At 33.7% G+C, this 25,711-nt stretch overlaps 2 non-coding genes across 2 annotated transcripts; one reads left to right on the top strand and one right to left on the bottom strand.

Moving 5' to 3' along the window:
• The first annotated feature begins 7,554 nt into the window (after positions 1 to 7,554).
• Positions 7,555 to 7,627, top strand: TRNAK-UUU (transfer RNA lysine (anticodon UUU)). Its single transcript has one exon. It is a non-coding gene; the product is annotated as a tRNA-Lys (tRNA).
• Positions 7,628 to 14,459: 6,832 nt separating this feature from the next.
• TRNAK-UUU (transfer RNA lysine (anticodon UUU)) lies at positions 14,460 to 14,532 on the bottom strand. Its single transcript has one exon. It is a non-coding gene; the product is annotated as a tRNA-Lys (tRNA).
• Between the last annotated feature and the right edge of the window lie 11,179 nt (positions 14,533 to 25,711).

Here is a 25,711-nt window from a genome sequence, read left to right as displayed (position 1 = left end):
TTCATTTTATTGCAGCATATCAAGAAAAAAATGCATGGTCACCGATTTTCGTCGCAAGAAGATGCTGTAAAAACCATGTTTTGGAGGTGTCTCAATCGGAGTGGAAAAAGTGATTCAACAATTGGTTTGAGCGCATAAAAAAGTATATAAATCATGCTGGAGACTACTTAAGAAAACAATAAAACTATTTTTGATGGTAAACATTCGCGTTTTCATTGTTAGGCCAGATAAATAGTCATTGTGCAGCCCTCGTATCCAATTGAAATTGGTCGGTAACACCGACATTTTTCAACCGATTTTCCTTAAAATTTAAAGGTTTAGAGGGTAAAAAAACTAGTCTATAGTCTTTTTTTTTGGAAAAATAGGTCCAACTTTTGTCATAGCTCCCATGTAATGATACCGCCCGATTTTTGAAATTTTTGGGGTTTTAGCGACACTTTATAACCGATTCGGCTCCAATTTCGTATTTCGAACTCCTTGAAGATAACAATCCACCGTACCAAAAATTATTAAAATATTTCAATGTTTTGGTTTAGACCCCATACAACGGGTTTAGACCCCTGTTCAACGAATTTTGACACTTTTTGGCGATAAATCTTAAGATTTGCTATTTTTGCACATTTATTACAAATAATAACCAATTTCAATACAAAAAAGACGTTATAATAGTTTTTGCCAGAAAATTTGGATTTGGGACCATAGTGGTATGGAACAAAACATTGAACTTCCCGCATATACCTGTAGTGGGATTCTGTAACTCATTTTTGCTGTTATCGATAATCGTCGGTAAAATTAAAATGCTTATAATTTCGATAATTAACGAAAATGTTCGGTAAGTTAACGATGAATAAAAAGTAGTCGCTAGCTTCTACCGACACAAACAGTGATGCCAACTTTCCTTCATGTTTTTAGTCATAATTTTGCGATTTACAGCCTGTTTCTGTATGCCGAAAGAAGAATGCGTGCGAAAGAAACACGTCCAAACTCTTGTGTGTTTTTCAAATTTGTTTTTTTGTTTTGAAGCAAAAGCAAAGGTAAAACTATTTCGAAAACTAAAGTTCGGGCGTGTTTCATTCGCACACATTCTACTTTCGATATACAGAAACTGGCTGTTAATTTTACCCATTTTTGCCGGTAACAGCAAAAATGAGTTACAGAATCCCACTACTGATAAAGCCATTCGTGCAAAACTAACAAACCTTCTTGAAAACGGCAAACATTTTGAGAGCTTAGAATATCAAATCGTGGTCCTCAAGAATGAAAGGTGCCATAGCTCAAACAACCGCAAAAGGACTCCAAAATGTGTTTGATGAGTTCAAACCGGGTTTTCTGTGTCCAGATTCAAAAGTTCTGCAACCTGGACTAGATGATAGCCTCGTTGATCTAGAAGTTATAGCATGTACCTTTGGACCTGTCTCTTCCTCCAGATCAGGAAGATTTCTCCTGACGTGCAGGTACTGCATCGACAACATCTTGTTGTGTTGATGTACTGGCAAAATCTTCGTCTACTCATGAAAAAGATCCACTGATGTCATGAGGAGGAACCCTGTTGCAGTTCTAAGGTCGGCATTCTAGCATGTATGAATATTCTTCTACTGCGTAGCCCTATCTTTTGCATACCACTCTGGCTTCGCGTACTTTTCCGCAGACCGACTTATTGTTTCATTCGAAGTCAACAAGTTTCCTTTGTCATCATCCCAAGCGTTGCCGGCCGGGTATCTTGTTCCTACTTCTAATCTGTGGCTTGCGTAGACGATTTAAACATGCTGTCAAATGTTACACCCAGTATCTTGCGGTAGTTAGTGGTCGGAACCAGACCACCATTGATCAATATGTTCAGGGGTATCTTCATTTCAGCCGTACATGTGGTGAACAGTGGTTAGCGGCGGATATTTTCATATTTCTCAGATGGAAGAACTACACTAAGTCAGCTATATAGACATTTAACATATCCCAGTGTAATCATCCAAATACATTACGATCTCTATGCCGTCTGGAGGGTGTGAATTTCAGAAAGGTAGAGGTAAACAGTTCCGTAGATATCATCATTATTTCTGAATTCTACAAACGACTAGCTTCCACACTTATAGTTGATTATTGGTCTATATCCAACATTTCAAACACGTCTGGAGGGAAGCCTTCTATATATCCTGGGACAGCTTGGCATGGTTGACGGTATCGAAGTCCTTCGATTGGTCGAGAGCCACCATACTGTTCAGTGACACGGTCTGTTCTCGGCTGATATGTGTAGATATGACGTGTAATGCTGTTCATTTTGCGAAATCCATGCTGATATTGTGCAACTAGGAAACCGCTACATATCATGGGGAGGAGTATTGCCTTTATAATCTTTGCTACTCACTAATTCTTAGGTTCGTGCGACGAAGCTCATCACTCTCATTTACTAAACCCGTCGCCTCTGCTGGGAAATTTTGTTCTGATTTCAGGTATTCGGCCAGCAGGTACGTGCGAACGGATACAGCAGTGATGATCCCGGAAAATTCTCTCAGCGATCAGAGGCTAGGAAGTCGAGTGGTCTGTTAAAGATAATGGTCAGAAGATGGTCCGAACCAGGGGAAATAACGGATTGCCAGGAAGCATCATTTATCAGACCATGTCTGGCGAGCTGTGCCAGTCTCCTCTTATGCTCGTAGAAGAGCTTCGCTCACCGTGCAAAATGAGGAGCTATCAATTTGCTCGGCTAGCGCTCAACCCATCTGGTATAAAATCAAGAACTGAGAACTGAGCATTGTAGCTACCTATCGCCATAAGGTCATTGTCTCCAAAAGCGAACTAATGTCGAGCATATAACTCAAGGCACCGCTATCCATCGGTGGTATGTACACATTAAGCAAATCTACCTCGGCAGTCCTACAATTTACTGCTACGCTCGTATATCAATTGTGATGATTGTTCCCGATACAACAAGCATGAACAGCGGCAAGCACACTGGCATTTTAGTTGGGCTGCAGCAAATGTTCGAGTAGAAAGATTAACTCCCACCGCGTTCTTCGCGTTGTAAAGGGTGAACGATGAGCTTCATAGCAGATGTAAAAGTTAAGCAGGTTCTAAACATATCATCTAGTGTTTATTCTGATGCCTGCGTAAAATTCGTTCATTCCTTTCATAATCATGGGCTAATCAATGGTTCAGTAGTCAATTGTTCCGACCTAACGATTTTTAAGAATTATCTGTAGCTCTGAATTACGACACAAATGATCTCAAATGCTTGGATATCCACTGGAATAATATAAATCTCCAATCAGCATTGGCCAAAGCAAATAGAGCTGTGACCGTGCCATCAAAGTTATGTAAGACTTATAAAACTTCCGCCGCAACAAGTTAGGTTGTCCTACTGATCTTACTATCCCCAATGATAACGTGCATATTAAAGTTATGACTTTTTTACAACCTCATATCCCTCTGTAATATATTGTGATGAGCTTTTACCTAAAATTGCATAAAAACTCAATTATAAGGTGATTCGATAAAAATAGTCCACGCACAAAAAGCTTTTGAAGTTTTTATGTATGAGCTTTTTTGAAAAATGTTTGGAGTCACTTTAAGCACATACATACATATGTGTATAACACCAAGCATGTAAGAACGGCGTTAGGGGGATATTGAGGTCACAACCTTCAGAATTACGAAAATCGGGAGGTACGGACCTATACCGACGAATTTCAGTTTTTACCTCCAACATTAGCTAAATAACAAATTTCAGTCATTTCGGTGGGTTGTTGTGGATACAACCTTAAAAATACCGAAAATCGGGAGATACCGTTCTATAGGAGCGATATGAAGGCGTGGACCTATAGAGGAGAAGGCTGAACACCCCCAACGAAGACTAAACACCAAATTTTAGCCATTTCGATCGGTACCTCCCGATTTTAGGTATTTTGAAGGTTATGGCTACAAATTTTAGCCGTTCGAAATAGCTAAAATTTGTGGCGAGGATGTAAAAAACAACTCATCAACCTAGCGTGGCATATCTCCCTCGTAACAATATCTTTATTTTATTATTGAATGGAAAACATCTGTATTTGGATATTTGTCAACCTACCAACCTACTGTACGTTGTCATAAGCTTCATTCAAAATGTTACCATTCGTTTGAACAATTTCCATATAAAGATTCTTATTTAAGCCTACAAACAGTAGATTTTCCAAGTAGACTTAACATACGAATACATACATATGTATGTATGTATGTGGAAATTGCTTTAAAAGACAGGTCCCAGCAAGCATTTTCTATCGCCCATTACCCGAAGCAGTCACTCCCGGGCGATAGAAACACACATCCGCGATATCGCATTCTAATTGATGTAGGCACACCGTACGGGAAGAAATGAACCACGCATTCGTTTCCTCATAAAAATATCGCCATCGTGACTCTCGACTCTGGACTAAAGCGATTCTTTCAAAGACAACGCATGAGACACATTTATGAGGAAACGAGTGCGTGGTTCATTTCTTCCCGTACGGTGTGCCTACATCAACTAGAATGCGATATCGGGGATGTGTGTTTCTATCGCCCGGGAGTGACTGCTTCGGGTAATGGGCGATAGAAAATGCTTATTGGATATAGTACCTTTAGGCGACAAATAAGTACATTGTTTGAAAGATATTGTATATTTTACCATAAAATAGTGGCAATGACCAATAAATAAATAAATAAATAAATAAATAAATAAATAAATAAATAAATAAATAAATAAATAAATAAATAAATAAATAAATAAATAAATAAATAAATAAATAAATAAATAAATAAATAAATAAATAAATAAATAAATAAATAAATAAATAAATAAATAAATAAATAAATAAATAAATAAATAAATAAATAAATAAATAAATAAATAAATAAATAAATAAATAAATAAATAAATAAATAAATAAATAAATAAATAAATAAATAAATAAATAAATAAATAAATAAATAAATAAATACATAAATACATAAATAAATAAATAAATAAATAAATAAATAAATAAATAAAACAAAAATTAAAATCGAAAATGTTTACATTTTAAAAGTCAAATTATATTATCATTATTTCTGCAAACTTATTTGTTTTAATTTTCTTTGTCGAATGAGTGTAATAAGTATTGTTGGCACTTTTGACTTTTTGGATTTTTTTCCATTTTTTGTTTTTTTTTTTCTAATATTCAAATTCACTCTATGATAAAGAAAATGCAATTTATTTTTTTTTATCTAAATATCACTCACCTTATACACAATACATATTATTTGTCTGCTTATTACACTGCTCAACAAAATTGAAAAAGTTGAATGTTTCAGACGAAGTTGCAGTTGTTTCTAGATGAAATTGGAGAGTTATTTTTAAATCCGGCCCCGGTTTTTCTCCAACAGCTCTTGTTTTTGAGATATAGCTCAAAATCGGGTTTTACGAGTTTAACCCAGACTTTCGTTATTTTCGGATACAAACAAATATTTTTTGTGGGTTTTTCGACATTAATATATTGAGGAGATGTTGTACGCTCGATAAAAATTGTTTTTGAAATAGTTATGGTGAGTATATATCAAAAAATATAGAAAATATACGACGGACCTTGTAAAAAGTGCGTATTTTGAGTACTTTAAGCTGTAATTACGTCATCGGGGGAAGTCATAGGATCTTCATATGGTAATGCGGATATGCTTAGGGTGTCTACTATATAGTCCAGTATTCAAATTTATAATATAAAGTTCATAGCGCCCATGATTCGGCCATAACCTAAAAATCATCATGAAGACTGCCATTGAAATGTAAATGGCTTATGTGGTAATGATATCACTGGTAAATTATTTCCCTTTAGCACTCTTCATGGCGATTTTTAGGTTATGGCCGAATCATGGGCGCTATGAACTTTATATTATAAATTGGAATACTGGACTATATAGTAGACACCCTAAGCATATCCGGAGTACCATATAAAGATCCTATGACTTCCCCCGATGACGTAATTACAGCTTAAAGTACTCAAAATATGCACTTTTTACAAGGTCCGTCGTATATTTTCTATATTTTTTGATATATACTCACCATAACTATTTCAAAAACGATTTTTATCGAGCGTACAACATCTCCTCAATATATTAATGTCGAAAAACCCACAAAAAAATATTTGTTTGTATCCGAAAATAACGAAAGTCTGGGTTAAACTCGTAAAAACAGATTTTGAGCTATATCTCAAAAACAAGAGCTGATGGAGAAAAACCGGGACCGGATTTGAAAATTACTCGCGGATTTCATCTAGAAACAACTGCAACTTCGGTTGAAACAAAAGTCCTGTTGACCAGTGTTATCAGTCACAATCATATAGTCACTGCACTTTTTTACTTTTCAGTTTATTAAAGATTAAATATTAAATTATTAATTATATTTTTGAAATTTCACTTTCCCGTACTTTTCGCACTTGAAATATTAAACTGAATGATATTTTTCTTGTTGTTGGTCTTTGCAAATACTTGGAATAGCTGTAAAACTCTCACCGTATGTATCTCTCTCACGAGAAGAAATAGTAAAACAATGTAAATTGTTTGTGTAGACAATCAAATGCAGAATTTTCATCTTCTTCTGCGACACTAGGTAGTTCATGCAGATCGATCTAATTTGAACAGTAATACATTTGTTATTGTAAAATGATAAAGTATCGCTCTTTTATAGAAAAGAAGTTCAGAATGCGATTACTTTTGGTAGAGGAAGTGAGTAACTCACTTCCAAATGCTAGCTGGGATGATAATCAGAATTTCTTCTTTGTGAGGTTATGTTCTTTAATTTTATATGGAATTGCAATAAATAACTTAAATACTTTAAACTTTTAAAAACAAATAAATATTTAAAACAATAAAAGTAAGATGTAAAAAATTTATTGAACTCAATTCCAATTCAATGAAAAATAATAAAAGAGGGTTTTGGAAGATGCAAATATGACTCACAGAAACGTAAGAAATAATAAGCTGTAGTTCATGGTGAAGTCTTAGTTTTTAAAGTTTACCAGCTGTGGCTTGGCTACTCAAATGTTCTGGAATTCAATATTAATTACTTGCAATAGTAGGTATTTAATACCTTTCGTTTTTATTCTTCTACGTATCCTCCAGCATTTTCAAGTGTTTCGATTTAAGTTTTGATTTTTCGTTTACTTTAATTAAAAATAATTATTATACCTAGTTTACATTAAAAAAATATTTTATTCAACTCTATGCCTTCATTTACCACTGGGCTTTAGTTTTCTACCCAAAGCATTGGGTTTTTTATCAGTGATTTCCCACTTTGTTTGTTGCCGTGTAATTGAATTTTAATGTGTGTTATCAGTTCATTTCGATCAGCAACACATGTGATATTCATGGGAATAATATATTGCAAATTCTATTGAAACAACAACAGCATAGAACTAGTTTCATTACTTGTGAAAAGGTGGGTGAGTCATACAGCCGGCATGTAGCAATTTTACTTGTCGTCGCTGTCGCGTCGCAAGTTATTTGCGACACACGTGCTCATCGAGTAGCCAACAGAACCGCGTTGCTGTCTGGGCAAGACTGCTATGTGCCCGGGTAGCTCAGTCGGTAGAGCATTGGACTTTTAATCCAAGGGTCCAGGGTTCAAGTCCCTGCTCGGGCGATTGAAAATTTTTTTATTTACAATTTTTTTACTTCACAAGAAAATTATCTATGAATGCTTATCAATGTGGCATTTCTTTACTTAAAATATGGAAATCGCTAATGTATTATTACCAGGAGGTAAGATCGATACGAAATAGGTTTTAAAAGTTTTTGGTGGAGTAGTTTTGTGGACAATAGAAAGTGTCAAATTACAGCTAATTCGGTAAAAAATGTAGCTAAAATTCTCAAAATACCTAAAATCGGGAGGTAACCTTATATGGGGTAAACCCTTATATGGGGTTTACACCAAAACATGTTTTTATACCCTCAGCCTTTAGGCTAAGGAGGGTATATAAACTTTGATACGATGAAAATGTGCCTCATCGAAATAATGGTTTTAGACCCCAAGTATGTTTGGACGAAATGTGTTTCAGACAATTTGGAGTCGATCTAGCCATGTCCGTCCGTCTGTCTGTCCTGCTGGCTGGAGCGCACGATAACTCTCGAACGGATGAACCGATTCGATTCAAATTTTGGCTTTCGTAATATTTTGCCCAAACTTAGTTTAAGTTCGAAGATGAGCTACATCGGTCCACTCCTTCCGGTACCTCCCCCACAAAAGTTCGAAAATGTTCGGAAAGTTTGTGCGCACGATAACTCTTGAAGGGAGTGACCAATTTGGTCCATGCTTTGTATAGCGTAAACTTTCTACCAGAGTAATATGAGGTTCCAATATGGTCTCAATAGGTCCACTCCTTCGGGTACCTCCCACACAAAATTTCGGAAAAATCCAGTTTAGGGCCATCTCTCGAATCGCTTTGATTTTTGTTTTAGCAACTTGTATTCACTGCCCTCCATATGACGGTACAAGTTTCATCAGGGGCAAGTCCATACTTCCTGAGAAAATAGCATGAAAGTTGCAAAAAACCCCTATGACACCGTATGAGGTGACTGGAGCGCAAGATAACTCTCGAACGGATCTGCCGATTCGGTCCACAATATGGCCTTAGTAATATTTTGCCCAAACATAGTTTAAGTTTGAAGATAAGCCATATCGGTCCACTCCTTCAGGTACATCTCCCACAAAAGTTCAAAAATGTTCGGAAAATTTGTTCGTACGGTAACTCTTGAAAGGAGTGGCCGAATTGGTCTATACTTTACACATCCCAATATATCTAACTAGATATAGATCAGGTTCAAATATGGACTATATTTGTCCACTCCATCCGGTACCTCCCACACAAAATTTCGGATAAGTTCACTTTAAGACCTGATATCGAATCACTTTGATTTTTGTTAAAGCAACTTGCATTCGCTGCCTCATTTACGATGGTAAAAGTATTTTTAGGGGCAAGTCCATACTTCTTGAGCAAACATCCTGAAGAGTGTAAAAACCCCCTATGGCACCATATGTTGTGGCTGGAGATCCACTTCCATAACGGTCAATGTCGATCTATTCCTTTTAGTATCTCCTCCGCAAAACTTTTGATCTTTAATCCTAATCAACATTTTTGTCTGTTCAAACGCCAAAAATTTTTAAAACCCCCTAAATACATACGTATTTTGGGAAAAAATGGTTTCAATATACACAGACTGATACTTTTTTACTTGTTTTTTTTTTTTTTTTTTGGAAGATTTTGTGAACTCTGGTAACCTGAAAAGTTAAATATGTGTAAAAATGTAGCTAAAATCCTCAAAATACCCAAAATAGGGTGGTACCTTTATATGGGGACATTATCAAAACGTGGACCGATATAGCCCGTATTTGAACTTGTCCTCCCTATGGAAAAAAGAAACACGTGTTCAAAAATATAGCATTTTATATCAATTATTGTGGACGCTAAAATGATTACTACAGACCGACATAGCTAAATCGACTCAGACTTTCACCCTGATCAAGAATATACTGCATCACATGATTATTATTGCCTTCCTTAACATGGTAAAGGGTACAGACGAGAAGAGGAATGGTGGATGGTGCAAGAAAGAAGTTGATACAATAATACATACAAACTGATATGTATCTTCATTTGCTGTCAAAACATACAATTTTTAATCAAAAATAAATAACAAATAGTTCTCTTCTATAAAGAATACCTGTGCACAACATCTTTATTTAAGCTTTGCGAAGAATGTTCTACCGCTTTCTTCTACCTTTTGTGGATATTTCGCGCAAAGAATTTTGACAGCAGAGATTCCTAATTTTGGGTAGGTACAAAAGAAGTTATTGAAATTTCTAGTGTAAACCTTTTGGCGTTTATGGAATAGGTTCATAAACAGCCTACAAAAACATAAGCATAGTTAATCTTATGTTGCATTGGTCGGAATTTTTGGCACATTCGGGCTAATGTGCTGGAGTATCTTCGACACCTTAAATTGCACTTCAGCGAAAATTTTGCATTTTTTGTAAAGGGGAGATAGAGCTGGCAAAAACTCGATGGCACTATCGATAATATCGATTCGTTTTTAAAAACTAAATATCGGTAGATAGTTTTGTCTATCGATATTATCGGATTAAAACCCTCTAACCTAAAATCTATTACAATTAATAGAAATTACGCCACTTTTCGGCTTTGTGGATGTTAGAAAATATGTCAGTAGCCACACGTAAACATTTTTCGGTAAAGTAAATCGTATATTTGTGTATTTTTATTAAATAATACCTTGTTTCGCTCTCTATTCGTTGTTCTACCCTAAATTACGATGTAATTACTTCATTTCCCATACAAAATATTGAGAACGAACAACGATTTGTGTACATTGTTCAATTTATATTACTCTCAGAACGACGATAACATCCCGCTTGCGACGAAAATTCCAATTGTCGCAATTTAAGTAGTCCAGAACTAGTTCTAATCAGTACTAGTACAAATATTGGCCCCTAAGTAATGCGAAGGGAACCCATTGTCACCTTTTTATCCCCAAGTAAACGAGGAGGCGTCAGTTGCGACTTAATTAACTTAACTTAAACGACGAGTTGTATAAATAATTCACATTTACATTTTCCTCATAACTTTAATATAAATGAAGCATCCAATAACAGAAGTTAGTGTTGATGGACTGAATATCTGCGTACATATTATTCATATTGTTCTGGTATAAAAAAGGAATACGAAGGAAATATGTATGCAAATCGCCCTCTTCTTCTCTCTACCCGCTAGCAATTCCAATTGTCGCAATTTAAATAGTCCTAAACTAGAGGTAAGTGGGTACTAGTTCACAATTGACCCATAAGTAATGCGAAAGGAACCAATTGACACCTATATATCCCCCAAGTGACTATTTCCCACCACTTTTTTATAAATAAACTGGTATATGACTGTAAACCTGGAACTAGTACAATACCACCTACAGGTAATGCATAGAGTGTCAATTGGTTACCTCCTATGACACCCCCATGTTAAAGCTTACAGTTGATTGCACTGTGTGGGGTCAGAAGTGGAACTAGTTACTGTAACGCTGAGAATCGACGAGTTTCCGATGCCGAACTAGCCCATCGCGCAAGCGGGATATGTCCCATATCTAACAAATGAGAGAATTTATCGAAATAAATTAATTATGACAGGAAAAGTACAAAATTTAAAAATTTATTAAAAACCCAAACATTTTTAGAAAAACTGCAAAATATGAATGAAAAGTAAACGGGTTAACGACTAGTATACATTCAAATCATAGCAAATTGTGTCTTCTCTTTCATTGCACTTGCATTTCTTGTCCATCGTTTCAAATTCGCGTTCGAATTTTGAAACAACAATCAAATGCCTGCCGGAAAGTCTGTATACCAAAAAGTTATTTTGGAAGGTCTCTCTCTTGTTAATTTTTAAAATAGAAAAATTTTAAAATGTACTGAAAACACCAAAATTGTGAGAAAAAATAGAAAACATGAATGAAACTAATATAACACTATGCAACACTAAAAATGCAAACAACTTCTAGTATGCATTTTTTGAAAGTACATATTTAGACTACAAAAACCATAGTAGGGTTTTGTCCTGTCAGATCCAGTTCGGATTTTATGGCCTCATCTAAACCGGGCTAAATCTATACTTTTTTGCATTTATCAGGCCTTTATCTCAGAAACGAATAGGAATTTGGCCTTGCTGACTTTAGCAATATTGTAGCCCTAAACTAGTAGAACATTTTTTTTTGAAAAAGCCACTTAAGAAAAACTCCATCTAGGGCATTAAAATCTATAAAATATAGGCAATTTTACATAATTGCTGAAATTCTGGTCAATATCGGCTAAACTATTGGGAGTTGAACCAAGTAACCTTTTGCAAAAATCTTCCAAATAAAGTTCTTAACAATTCTTTCGAACATTCTGAAACTCTAAAATGCTTACTTCATGTTGTTTCAGCGGTATTTTGCATCATATCTTTTACAACACGTATTTCAAACACAGTTCACGCCAACAGTTTATTCTCGCATTTCGGATTTCACTACATTATTGACATTTTTATTAAATCGTCGTTGAAAAATGTACTGAAAACAGCGGCATAGAGGCATTTTACAACAATGACATGTTCTGAAGAGTTGTGTATTACATTCCAGGGAATATTTTTCCAAAAGAAAATATTCAGAAAAAAATGAACGGTTTTGGAGATACGGTGCGAAATGTATAAAAATTGTGGAATTTTTGCATATATTTTGAAATTTGAGGCAATAAATGTAGTTTTCGAGTTCATTATTTCTCCAAATATTTTATTCTTGTCCTTATCTACAAATTTACTTCAGAGGTGAAGAAGATTCGCATTGGTTTCGGAGATATAGCCCCGAATTTCTTTAAAAACTCAATATTTAACCATGTTTAGATGGGGCCATAAAATCCGAGCTGGATCTGGCAAAACAAAACCCAACTAGGGTTTCTTGTCGTTTGGGTCTGTACTTTCAAAAAATCCTCAGTTCGAATTGTTTGCACAAGATCACCTTCAAAATGTTGCACAGTGTAATAGGCATGATTTGACGTTAATATGTTTTGAGTGGTTTGGTCGATCATTGGTGCAATAATTTTTAATAGTGATGGTGTCGAAATTGTAAAGCTTGCAATTATACTACAATTTACGATTTTTTTCTCAGAAAGTCATTTATAATAGTGAAGATTTTGCAATTTTTATGGGGGCCAACTTTAGGAACACATTGGGAGTGGAAGCATGCACAACATGGCTCAAAATTGAAATGTTTGAATAAAACTATATTTAGAATGATTTTATCCAATAATAGGCATTTTATCCAATAATATGTTTTGAGTGGTTTGGTCGATCATTGGTGCAATAATTTTTAATAGTGGCCTCCTTAAAAATTCTACTAAGCTCATTAATTGATTAAAGATAAGTCTCTAAATCTTACCCAGCTAACAATTTTTTCCGAGGGCTCTGATATCAGATTTTTTCTGAGATTTTCTGAATTTTTTTTAGAAATGTGGCCGATTTCTCTAATATTTTCCTAGAAATTCGACCGATTTTCTATAAGTTTATTTTAAGAATCTCTGCACATTTTCTAAGGAATCTTAAGAATCGTCATTGCGAATTCGTTCCGATTTCTAATGGATTTTCTAAGGGAATTTTTTTTCGGTTGATGTCGAAGAACAAAATTACTGGTCATAAAATTCGCATATACAAATTTACAATTTGTTTAATATAAATGCAACATATAATAATTCAAGCTAGTGTTGATAGCTTCGACATACTTCTGCACATTGTTCTACTGTTAATCATAAAATGATAACAACAGGCAAAATCATTAGAAAGTTTGAAATTATAATCTTCCATAAATAGTACATTTAAAGAAAATTGTCTCAGAGTGGGGTTTGTTCAGTACAGTACGACACGTGTTGTGTCAATATCAAAGGCATCAGCGTCAGAATTGTTTCCGTTTTTTTAGAAAATCTGAACTTTTCTCCGAATTTTTCCAGAATTTCCTTCCGAATTCGGACGGATTTTCTTAAGAAAATCTAAATTTTTCATCGAATTTTCCAGAATTTTCTCCCGAATTCGGACCGAATTCTGTCAGAAAATCTAAATTTTTCTCCGAATTTTCCAAGAATTTACTTCCGAATACGGAACGAATTCGTCGCGAAACTCTAATATTTTTTAAGAATTTCCTTAGAAAATTCTTTCCGAATTCGGTGACCACGTCCATACAACTTTCGTACCGAATTCGGTACGAATTCGGCATCAGAATCGGATATTTTTTCAGAAATTCTGTCCGAATTCGATACGAATTCGGAAAAAAATGTTAGCTGGGTTACATATTTGACGCAATATGAATTGAAATATGTATGTATTGTTTTAATATAGGACTGACCGACTATAAGATAATGTCGTGGAGAATGTGGCTGAATAATGGCACAAAGACACTTTTCAAAAAAAAAAAAAAGAATTGCAAATATCACAAATATACAAAAAATAAATAAAAATATGTTTATTAAATCTGAAACTTAAAAAAAAGTTTGAATGAAATCAATTTGAATTCAATATAATTGGACATCTTCACTCGGATGGCTGAAAGATGGAAAATAAAATCTTTAAAAGGCCGACTATTGGACCACAACATATATGTAGGTCTATTTTTTAAATTTAAATGAGGAGAACATGACCTAAGATAAAGTACAAATTAACCCAGATATGCCCAATGTCCTCTATATATGACACAAAAAATTCTTGTTTTCGTGACATGGCAGCTTTATCAAACAAAGTACCGTTTTTATTGCTGACTTCAAGGATATAGCTAGAAATAAATCCCGTTTCCGTTTGAGTTAATCAGACCTTTTAGTAGGAATATTTTATAAAAACCTTTAAAGAATTTGTAAAAAAATGTTAATTAACTGTACTAGAAAATTAAAAAAGTTAATTCGCCCGAGCAGGGACTTGAACCCTGGACCCTTGGATTAAAAGTCCAATGCTCTACCGACTGAGCTACCCGGGCACATATGCGTTTGCTGACAAATAGCCGTGTAGTTCTGTGTGTGAATTGTATAAGGTAGAGTACGGTGGATAATATGTATGTTCACCATTCATTTTATTGACTATGGTGGTTGTTCTCATTTTTGTTGTATTATTCATCTACCGTGGTGTGTTGTAAACGTATTGCCAGCTGTGTTGCCCACGTGTTTTATTCACTTTTTCTGGTACGATTAACAACACAACGGGGAAATATGACACAATTACCCAGGTAGTACTATTTAATTTTACCGACATTTTTCGGTAACTCAAAAAATGAGTTAGAGAATCGCACTACATGTGATCGAATATGAAAAGTCAAATCCTTTTATAAAAAAATTATTTTTATTGTAATTTCCCCAACAACATGAAGAAAGTTTTGACATATCATATTCCTTTTTTTACAATAGCTTTGTTCCTTTACTTTTTTAGTAGTAAAAGTAGCAAAAGAGAGAAGTTATCCCTTCTCTCAGAAAACTGTAAAAATTGCTCTCACGTAACAAGTTTTGCACAAAAGTAAAGAAACGGAAAAATAGTAGAACTGGCAACAATGTCAAAAAACAAACATGGCTGCTTAACAAAAAAAAAAAAAAAAAACAAAAAAATAATAACAAACAAAATTAATTTTATTATTTATTTTTTTATTTCACTGGTTTAAATTTTTATTACACTGCACCCCGGTTAACTACCTTTCATAAAATTCCAAAAAATTGGGTTAGTTATGCGGGAAAGGCAGTTACAAAAATCTCGCATATCTACCTCATGTGGGTAGTTGCAAAAATCTGATCTCAACCTTACAAAAAATGACAACAATTAGAAAACAAAACTAAAAAAATAAAACGTAAACGTAAATAAAATAAAACGTAACAAAACTAAAAAAATAAATGTAAATTATAGTATTTCATCAATAAGAAATTTATTCATCTGTGATCATAACACTGGACATCTTCATCACAATTCACGTAGTCATCGAAATCGATTGTCTCAGAAATGTACCATTGCGGGTAATAAACCGAGAAAAGAATTTATAAATGTTCTTTTTGGGAATATATTTGACAGGTAAATATCCGAATTGGGTACTTATAGAAAAGTAATAAACCGGGACGATTTGAACTCATTTATATGAAAAACTTTTGGGGATTTAGATTATGAGGCAATTAAACGGGAAAGGCAGTTAAGCAGAGAGGTAAATAACCGGGGTGAAGTGTATTTTATTTTAGCTTCGTTCCCGTACTTTTTAATAGTAAAACTCGTAAAAGAGAGAACTGTAAAAAAATTGTTCTTACACAAAAGTTTCTTGAAATAGTTCGGGAACGGAAAAATGGAAAATACGTCAAAAAAACTGGAACAAATGTCAAAGTCGGAGTACCAGCCAATCAGACGCCGGCAACCATGTTACTATTTTTTACACGCTCAAATTTGTCGAGTAAAAGCTTTTAAAGAGAGCGTAATACAGCGCCGTTTTTGTTTAAAGAGAAGTGAACATTTTACAACTTTTTTGTGTACGGGAACGGTTTTCCGGGTAAAATGTGTAAAAGTCTTAAAAATTGTAAAAACTCTTTAGTTCTGGAACAAAGCTTTTATTTCTTTTAATTTTGCTTCGACAAAGCGGGTAGTTTTCTTTTTTCCTTTTGTCTTAATTGTCAAATAAATGTCAAATCAACAGTTTGACAGATTTTCCATTTTTACACAACGAAATTTGTCGTGCAGAAAGTAGTAAAAGAGAAAGCCATTTTGGCGCTCTCTACACTCTCAGTCTCTTAAAAATTGCTTCCAGTTTTACTACTTTTTGGGGTTAAGGAACGCTTTCCGAGTTAAAAATGGTAAAACTTGAAGAAACTTTAACGTAAAGGAACACAGCTAATTAAAGAAATTCAATTTTTACAACACAGAAAAGAATACAATGAGCGTCAAAATAAACTTTTTTAAAAAAAAGTTACGATCTAGCACGCAAAAAATGAAAAAAATCACATACGCCAATCTAAAAATTATTAGTGCAGTATTGATCTAAAATGTCCACAGAATCTATCTGCATTTAAAATAATTTGTTTTGCATCAGCTAGAGCGGAATAACGGTTAATTTTTTGTTGACAATTTAAGTTTGTACAAACTTTTGCAAAATGCTGTTCGATAACAAACTTGTTCAGTAAAAGAGAAGTAATTGCAAGAACTTGCAAATACTTTTTACTTGCGAAGTTATCGAACAGACCTACTATATTTTAGTAGTAAATTTGCGATCGTCGCATGCAGTCTTCTACAAAGTAATTTTAAAGCTTTATTGTATTTAACATTTCATGAAGACAGTTGAGTTAAAAAATATTTAATATAAGATGTTATTTATTGTAACTCGGAGTTAACACTTAAAACATGTGACATCCGATGTTCTTTAAACTTGTGTACTTTGTTAAAGCTATTTAGTGGGGAGTGTCGCGGGATGGCACGTAGATTTTTAATTTTATGTTTAGTACACATAGTTCTTATCAATTTTGTAAAACTTTAGCTGCAACAAAATATTTTATAACTGTTATTATTATTATTTTTTATCTAAAAATTCTAAAATTCGGGCGGTACCTTTCGATGGGGACCATATCAAAACGTGCACCTGTGCCGAAAATTCTCCGTCGGAATATTTTATACCCCCAACGAAGACTAAATGACAACTTTCAGCTATTTCGGTTGGATAATGTGGCTAAAACCGTCTAAATTACCGAAATCGGTGGTACCGTTCTATGGGGGCTATATGAAAACGTGGACCTATACCGACAGTTTTTATAGGAATGTATCTACAACCCCAACGGAGTCTAAATACCAAATCCTAGCCATTTCGGTTGGATAATGTGTTAGAAATCTTTAAAATACCGAAAATCGATAGGTACCGTTCTTTCCTAAAAATACAAATTTACCAAATATATTAATAAATGAAGTAAAATTGTCAATCTAGAGCTGTTTATATCGAATTTATGGACAAACATACAATAAACATCGACTTTTATTTTTGGCGCGCTAAATAGGTACTTTTTTCCACTGTGCGGTGTACCGCATAAATAGGCCTCTATTTAATTTTTGGTTGCAATATCTTATATCGGCCTTTTTGTAGAAAATTTACTTATGTTGAAACTGAGGTATGGGGTATTGTAACTCGCGAATTGTTGTAATATACCATAACTTTTGAACGCATTTAGGTAAAATAAACTGTTTTAGCACGATTCACCGATGGATTTCTTAAAATTATAATTTGAGTGGAGGCTGTGGCCATATTAATGTAAAAAAATAGGAAAAAATCGTTGAAGGAAACGAGTTTTTTTAAGTCAATTTTCAATTAGTGGCTTTACAGTACAATGTAGAGTGTAATGTTCAAAGAAGGAGTTAAAGAATACACTTCAGAGATGAAGTTTCTAATGTTTGATTTTTTAATATAACCACTGCATCAATCTCAAATGGATGCTGTCATTTTGAGGACTGAAAAATTGGGTTTTTTGATTTTTTGCTATAATTGGGACGCGCAACTGTACTCATTTAAGAACTGATTATGCGATTGTAGTACTCGCGATTACGCATTTTTTGATGTATAACTCGTGCATGTAGCCTTCAAAGGTTCACAACAATCTCAGCTTAAAGTCGAAATTTTTGTGCGTAGATTTTTATAAAAAACTTGTTTTTTTGATTCAAAATTTGCAACTGCCATTAAATTGTCGGTGAAACCCGCGTGAACTTAGTTTTTTTACGGTCTGAATCTAATAAGCCATGACGCGTCCAAATCCGTCCACTAGATCGGCGGATATGATACCCCTCAAATTTCGAAAATCTGCAAAAAATGTTTTTGAAAATTGCGCGCATTGAATCGCGTCTTGGAAGTGTAATTTTTACTGAAATTAATAAAGCTATATGCCTGTTTAAAATGTGCGAAAACATATATTTCAAAACTATCGCTAATCCGGAGATACAATTGATTTTTTCTAAAAATTAAGTGCGATGCTACATCCACGGTTCTTGATGGATCGCAATGAAACAAGACATCAAATGATGTATTTTTTAAAGGTTATTATCGAAATCGGATGCGCATAAAATTTAAATGAACTTCGTGGAAATTATGACCATTTAACTGTATTTTGCACCCTAATATGCAACAGAAGCTACATCGTGACCGCCAAATAGAATTTCACAAACTGTACACCAAATAAAAGGGATTGATTCGCTGTGTCGCAAAATCGGATGCGCATCATGTCATTTTCACTATTACGCGCTTTATATGCGTTTCAAATATTGTAATATTCAATATAACATTATTTTAATGTTATGCCACAATTGGAAATCCTTGTGATTTAATATAATGTTCTAAAAATATTCGCCAATAGGAAAACTATAAGCGAAAAATTTGTTGCAACGGAATATTTTCATTATTGCGTGGAATTTGGACGAAAATGACGAAGAACTCAGACATTTTTTCTTCAAACTTTCCTATAAAACCATAAAAAATAAAATTAGAATAACATTAGTTTTATTTTTTTCGTCATATTTTCTTTGTATTTTTGCAAATAACATGAATACTATAGCTCCAAACTTCACGACGTAGATTTCATTTTATTCACACATTTTCTAAGTAACTTTGTATTCATTTTCTCACACCGACATTATCACAATTTGTTAACATAAACATATTATGGAAATTAAAATAATACCTTATAGTTTTAAGTTTCTTTATTTATGTATTTGTTTCACAATACCATTTGTAATGTTTTTTTATATGAGTCTCAATAAACTTTAACTTAACTTAACTTTATTCCTCACAATGTCCGGATGCTGCTATAATTTTTTATATATTTTTTTGTAAGTATAAGCGCTATTGGTTCAAAAATATGTTTGTAAATACGTGAAATTATTTAACAAAATTAATTTTTCGCGTATCCATTTAAACTTTTCGAATTTTTTTGCATCATCGCAAAGGGTGCGAATTCAGTTAGCGATAATAGGATATAACAGCTTACTAAATAAAGCCGCGATTTCTTTAGAATTTTTTCTAATTATCATAATTAAAACGGTCATATCTTTTGCGCGCAACGATCAAAGTTTGTAACGAAAACAGATTTGGAATGACGATTTTTTTTCTTAATCTATGTATCTATCTATGTCTATCAAAATTTTTTTTTGATTTTTTTTAAATTGAAAAGACGATTTTAGAAATTTTTGTCGATATATCCCCCAGTTTTTGTAAAAAAATTGTATGTTCTCACACGAATTGTCAAATTTTTTAGATCGATTTACTCGCCTTAGCGCAAATGTGGAACTCTGATTTTTGAATGAGGAATTCTTAACTATATAGAACGTGTTTATGAAGAATAAGATCTGTATGTAATTTAGGGGCAGATTTATGGATGCCCAAATTATTAGGAATATAGACGAACGAACAAAAAATAGTTACAAAAACAGGGGGTAAGTATGTAAATAATATCCCTATGTCGGTGAAAAAATACAATTACAAAATTGTTGGGTGGTGTAAAATTTATTTTGACAAATTTCGTTAATGGAATATTCCTAGTTGTGCAGCCAAAAAAAAAAAACATTTTTCCATGAATTTTTTCAAACAACTTACCAATATTTTTAAGTAGTTCTTTCTTTCGCCTGAAAGATCACATTTTACTTTTGTCCGTGTTAATACAGGGAAAGTTGATGGGAATGAAAATAGAGTTTATGGGCGAGGGAGTAGAGAGGAATAAGAGGGGGTACAAACACTCCTGTACTCGCAAATTCTGTTTTGTTTCTTTATTCTTTGCGGATTTTTTTGCATTTCTTTCATTTTATTTTCTCCGCCGGCAAATAAACATCAACGCATGCATTAGAATTGAAACCTTTTGTGATGAAAAATAAATTTAACAAAAAAAAAAAAATCTGTAAAAATTAATAGTAAACATATACATTAGGGTTATAACTTTTAGCACTTTTTTGCAAATATCAAAAATACCACGACATAGCCGTGTAGAGCATGGAAAACTATTATGAAATACGGCGTCAATTTTTCTCTATCGCGAAAAAAGTTTCCGCACCAATTGCATTGAAGTTCAGTAATGCATTTTTTAATTTTAGCTGTTATGACAACATATTTGCTTTTAATTAAAATTTTTATTTTTTTGTAATCTAATTTAAAATCATTGCACTATGCAACACTGAAAATGCAAACAACTTCTAGCATGGATTTTTTGAAAGTACATATTTAGACTACAAAAACCCTAGTTGGGGTTTGTCCTGTCAGATCCAGTTCGGATATTATGGCCTCATCTAAACCGGGCTAAATCTATACTTTTTTGCATTTATCAGGCCTTTATCTCAGAAACGAATAGGAATTTTAGCCCTAAACTAGTAGAACTTATCTTTTGAACAGAACATATAAGAAAAACTCCATCTAGGGCATCAAAATCTATAAAATATAGAAAATTTTACATAATTGCTGAAATTCCGGTCAGTATCGGCTAAACTATTGGGAGTTGAACCAAGTAACCTTTTGCAAAAATCTTCCAAATAAGGTTCTCAACAATTCTTTAGAACAATTTGAAACTCTAAAACGCTTACTTCATATTGTTTCAGCGGTATTTTGCATCATATCTTTTACAACACGAATTTCAAACACAGTTCACACCAACAGTTTATTCTCGCATTTCGGATTTCACTGAATTATTGACATTTTTATTAAATCGTCGTTGAAAAATGTACTGAAAACAATGGCATAGAGGCATTTTATGACAATGACATGTTCTGAAGAGTTGTGTTCTACATTCCAGGGAATATTTTTCCAAAAGCAAATATTTAGAAAAAATTAACGGTTTTGAGATACGGTGCGAAATGTATAAAAATTGTGGAATTTTTGCTTATATTTTGAAATTTGAGGCAATAAATGTAGTTTTTTGAGTTCATTATTTCTCCAAATATTTTATTCTTCTCCTTATCTACAAACTTGCTTCAGAGGTTAGAAGAAGATTCGCATTGGTTTCAGAGATATAGCCCCGAATTTCTTTAAAAACTCAATATTTAACCATGTTTAGATGGGGCCATAAAATCCGAGTTGGATCTGACACTACAAAACCCAACTAGGGTTTCTTATCCTTTGGGTCTGTACTTTCAAAAAATCCTCGGTTCGAATTGTTTGCACAAGATCACCTTAAAAATGTTGTACAGTGTTATCGTAACTTTCAATCCAAAACACACGGTAATCTACACGTTTTTGCATCTATGAGGCCTTTATCTCAGAAACGAATAGGAATTTGGCCTTGCTTGCTTTAGCAATATTGTAGCCCTAAACTAGTAGAACTTATCTTTTGAAGAAACCACATAAGAAAAACTCCATCTAGGGCATCGTAATCTATAAAATATAGAAAATTTTACATAATTGCTGAAATTCTGGTCTGTATCGGCTAAACTATTGGGAGTTGAACCAAGTAACCTTTTTCAAAAATCTTCCAAATAAAGTTCTCAACACTTCGTTAGAACATTCTGAAACTCTAAAATGCTTACTTCATGTTGTTTCAGGGGTATTTTGCATCATATCTTTTACAACACGTATTTCAAACACAGTTCACACCAACAGTTTATTCACGCATTTCGGATTTCACTACATTATTGACATTTTTATTAAATCGTCGTTGAGAAATGTACTGAAAACAACGGGATAGAGGCATTTTACAACAATGACATATTCTGAAGAGTTGTGTATTACATTCCAGGGAATATTTTCCAAAAGAAAATATTCAGAAAAAATTAACGGTTTTGGAGATACGATGCGAAATGTATAAAAATTGTGGAATTTTTGCATATATTTTGAAATTTTAGGCAATAAATGTAGTTTTTCGAGTTCATTATTTCTCCAAATATTGTATTCTTGTTCTTATCTACAAATTTGCTTCAGAGGTCAGAAGAAGATTCGCATTGGTTTCAGAGATATAGCCCCGAATTTCTTTAAAAACTCAATATTTAACCATGTTTAGATGGGGCCATAAAATCCGAGCTGGATCTGACAAAACAAAACCCAACTAGGGTTTCTTGTCGTTTGGGTCTGTACTTTCAAAAAATCCTCAGTTCGAATTGTTTGCAAAATATCACCTTAAAAATGTTGCACAGTGTTATCAAAGCGCTCTGGACCAATTTGTTCTCAAATCGCGCCATTTCGGATCATTTTAGGAATTTTTGACACTATTGCAATTTTTGTTTTTTCTTTATAAACTCGCGAATTTTATGTTTATATTTATTGTACCTATTGGACAAGAGAATATGGTGCCATTTGTAACAAATTCGCGAAAGTTACAGACGGTTTTTAATGACTTTGCCTGTGAGAATTGTATTTATACCCTATACCACAATGTGGAAAAGGGTATTATAAGTTTGTTTTGGTAAAAATTCATGTAACACCGCGAAATATTCGTCGGAGACCCCCAATGTGGTATATCAATCTTCATATCTCGACGAGATAAAGCGATTTTGAGATGTGTGTCCGTCCGTCCTTCCGTCCGTCCGTCCGTCCGTCTGTCCATTATAAATTGTAAACACGCTACAGGCCGCAATTATGGACCGATCGTCACGAAATTTTGTATGGAGGTCGGGTTCAGGCCAGAATAGATCCCTATTCTTATTGGTGATGATCGAGAAATATTTAGCGGGTGAAATGGACCAAAAACTAAATTTTTATCCGATTTTGTAGCGGCTCTGTATGTCGCAATTATAGTCCGATCGCCTCGAAATTTTAAATAATGTAAGATTATATGACAAAGAAGAAGCTTGCAATTTGAGATGGTGATCGGATGATGTTTAGAGGGTTAAATGGACCACAACTTTTGTGTGAAAATTGTGAAAATTTTTAATATACTGGTAATATCTTTATTCCTGGACCACACATTCCGCCCACATAGATAATATTTGGAAGGACCACTCTTGCCCTTTCAATTAATGCCAATTATGTTGATTTATATATATCAATAGCAAATGTAATATAGATGTAAGGTTGTTTTAACCATCTCTTTAAGTACTAATTTTAAGTCAATTATGTATTTGTTTTAATAAATAAATGAAATGAAATACTTGAATACAACAAAATATGGACTAAAGCTGAAATAAACACAAAGATGTAAATGAAAAATTAAAAAAAAAAAAAAAATAACAGAGTTACAGCCTAATATATCCAGTGTTTTGCTTGTAATGTAATCAAAAGCATACTAGAGGTCGCAATTATAGATCAATAGTCACGAAATTTTTCACGAGGTAGGGGTTTAGGTCGAAGAAGATGCCTACAATTTTTGATGATGATCTGATATTACTTAGCGGGTGCAATGGAATATTACTTTTGTATGCTAAATAAAACATTTTATTTTTGGTCCAAATTTGAATCCCTGGGGGCCATATACCGGCAAAGTCACCTATATATGAAAAATTAACTGCCGATCTTTCCTCTGATGAAAATTGCAATAATATGTGTGCTTGGTAACGGACCTACTACCTAAGATATAATGAGTTTTGTGAAGAGAACCACATCTTCCTCCCATGCTACAAATTGTCTCTATCATGACAGACAAATTCCCAGTTCTTACAAATTGCGTGGAACCCTATCATATCATATTACCTGTCCAATTGTCCAAAATTTAAAGATGTAGCAGAAATTGCTAAACAACGCCAATTTTCAAATTTAAGAATATTTTTTTAAAATGTACAGTATATAATTGTTCTACAAACATCCCAGTAGGGACAATGGAGCCTTCTCTCAGATCAATGGGAGGACCCCGTTTAATATCAGCTCAATGATATGTAGACAGCGGAATTTTATGCAACACCTATTTTTGTAAAATTTGCATATTTTTGGCTTCTAATTAAATTCCAATCGAAAATTAGGCATATGCAAATATTATTTTTGCATATGGAAAATTTCTGTATTTCACATATTTTCGTATGCTACATATATTTCAATAATATCTTCTAAAATGTTTATTTGTACATTTTTCTGTTTGAAATTCACTTCAGACAAGTCAATAAAATAGAGAAATCTGTAACCAGAGCCACAATCTTCAAAATGTCGAAAATGGGGAGCTTTCGTTGTATGGGAGCTATATGAACGCCTAGACCTATACCGACAAATTTCAGATGGAAAGTTTAATACCCCCAATGAAGACTTAATACCAAATTTTAGCCAATTCGGAGGGATATTGTGACCATAACCTTCAAAGTACAGAAAATCGGTAGGTTCTGGTTATGGGAGCTATGTATATGAAGACGTGGACATATAACGACAAATTTCAGGTGGAAGGTTTTTTTACCTCCAACGAAGACGGAATACAAAATCTCAGCCATTTCAGTTTGATATTGAGGCCACAACCTTCAAAATACCGGATATCGGGAGGTACGGTTCTATGGGAGCTATATGAAAACCTGGACCTATACCGATAGATTTCAGGTCGAAAATTGTGATGAACGAATACTTAATACAAACTTTCAGCCAATTCGATGGGATATTTAGGACACAAAGTCTTGCATATGGTTTAACAAATATGTCAAAATATGCAAAAAATTAGGTCCAGACTAAATGTCCGTTCCAAAATTACTTATTGGTGCCATCATGGTACAATTGTTTGCACACCCACCTTGCACGCTAAATGTCGGGCGTTCGATTCCCGGCCAGCAAACATCAAATTTCCAACGATGGCAAAATACCCTCAGTAAAGTTGGCGACATTTTCTGAGTATTTCAACCATGTACAACTTGTCTACAGGTGGTGTTTTAAGACATACCTTTCGGACTCAGCGATATACAGTAGGCCCCATACTATTGCTGTATTATGAATCGTGGTGCACGCCCTGTTCCTTCTGTGATTATTTGTATTATTATTATATTGTTATTTAAACTTAATCTGATAAGGTTGCAGACTCCAAAAATTTATTTCTTACAATAATATTTGTCCAAAAAACCTTGATTTGCTGAAAGCTAACTCGCAGGGTAGTGGTGTAGGGTATCGTATGGTCGGCCCTGTTCGACTATAGCCATTGCTTACTTGTTTTTTCTATGAATATTTATTCAAACAAAGCAAATTTAAAATTATAAGTACAAAAAATATCAAAAGGGTTTTAGTAATTACAGTCGGCGCCGAAACTTTTTTCACCGAATCGATCTTAGAAACGCGTTTTCATTATTAGGACAAA

Source organism: Musca autumnalis, unplaced genomic scaffold, assembly GCF_047663935.1.
Source record: "Musca autumnalis isolate F117 unplaced genomic scaffold, ASM4766393v1 scaffold_5, whole genome shotgun sequence".
NCBI lineage: Eukaryota > Metazoa > Arthropoda > Insecta > Diptera > Muscidae > Musca > Musca autumnalis.
Note: the sequence above shows the minus strand (reverse complement) of the source record. Positions and strands in the feature narration are given on the sequence as shown.